The sequence below is a fragment of the Mandrillus leucophaeus genome, unplaced genomic scaffold, assembly GCF_000951045.1.
Source record: "Mandrillus leucophaeus isolate KB7577 unplaced genomic scaffold, Mleu.le_1.0 Scaffold118, whole genome shotgun sequence".
In the NCBI taxonomy this organism is placed as follows: domain Eukaryota; kingdom Metazoa; phylum Chordata; class Mammalia; order Primates; family Cercopithecidae; genus Mandrillus; species Mandrillus leucophaeus.
This window is the reverse complement of record NW_012100098.1, coordinates 2,634,403-2,635,403: the sequence shown is the minus strand read 5'-3', so window position 1 is coordinate 2,635,403 and position 1,001 is coordinate 2,634,403.

Sequence of the window (1,001 nt, the reverse complement as noted above, 5' to 3'; positions counted from 1 at the left end):
ATGCAACAGCGTAGAATCAATGGGTGGCAAATTCCTGAAACACCAACTACCAAAACAGACATGAAAAGAATTTTTTTAAAAAATCTTAATATTCCTATATTTACTAAAGTAGCTAAACTTGTAATTAAAAACATTCTCGGGCCGGGCATGGTGGCTTACGTCTATAATCCCAGCACTCTGGGAGGATGAGGCAGGAGGATCACTTGAGCCCAGGAGTTGGAGACCAGCCTGGGCAACATAGCAAGAACCCATCTTTAAAAAAATGCAGAAAACATTAGCTGGGCATGGTGGTTAGCACCTGTAGTCCCAACTACTCGGGAGACTGAGGTAGGGGAGTTGCTTGAGCCCCAGAGGTCAAGGCTGCAGTGAGCCATGATCATGCCACTGCACTCCCGCCTGGGTGACAGAGTGAGACCCTGTCCAAAAAAAATTAAATATAATTTTAAAATCTCATACCAAAAACTTTAGGCCAAGAGTACTACATTGGTGAATTTCTTAAAGGAACAAATAGTAACAATCCTACACAAATTCCTTAAGAAAAAAAAGAAGAGAACGCTTCCTGGCGTATTTTCTGAGACCAGCATTACTCAGATCCCAAACCAAAGATGTTAGAAAAAAGAAGAAAACTACAGGCCAACGTCTCTCATGAACATAAATGTAAAAATCCTTAACAAAATGTTAACAATCAAATGTAACAATAAAATGATAAACCATCATTTGCAAGTAGGTTTATTCATTGATATGTAAGATTGATATAATACTCAAAAATCAGCTTTGTGAATACACAACCACCACTGAATTGTACGCTTTGTAAATAGGATTAATTTTATGGTATGTGAATTTTGCCTCAATTTTAAAAATCAATCATTACAATAAGAGAATAGAGGGAGAAAATATGATCATCCTAATAAATGCAGAAAAATTTTACATAAAATTCAAATACCCATTCATTATAAAAACTGAGAAAATAGGAATAGAAGGGAAATTACTATATATATATA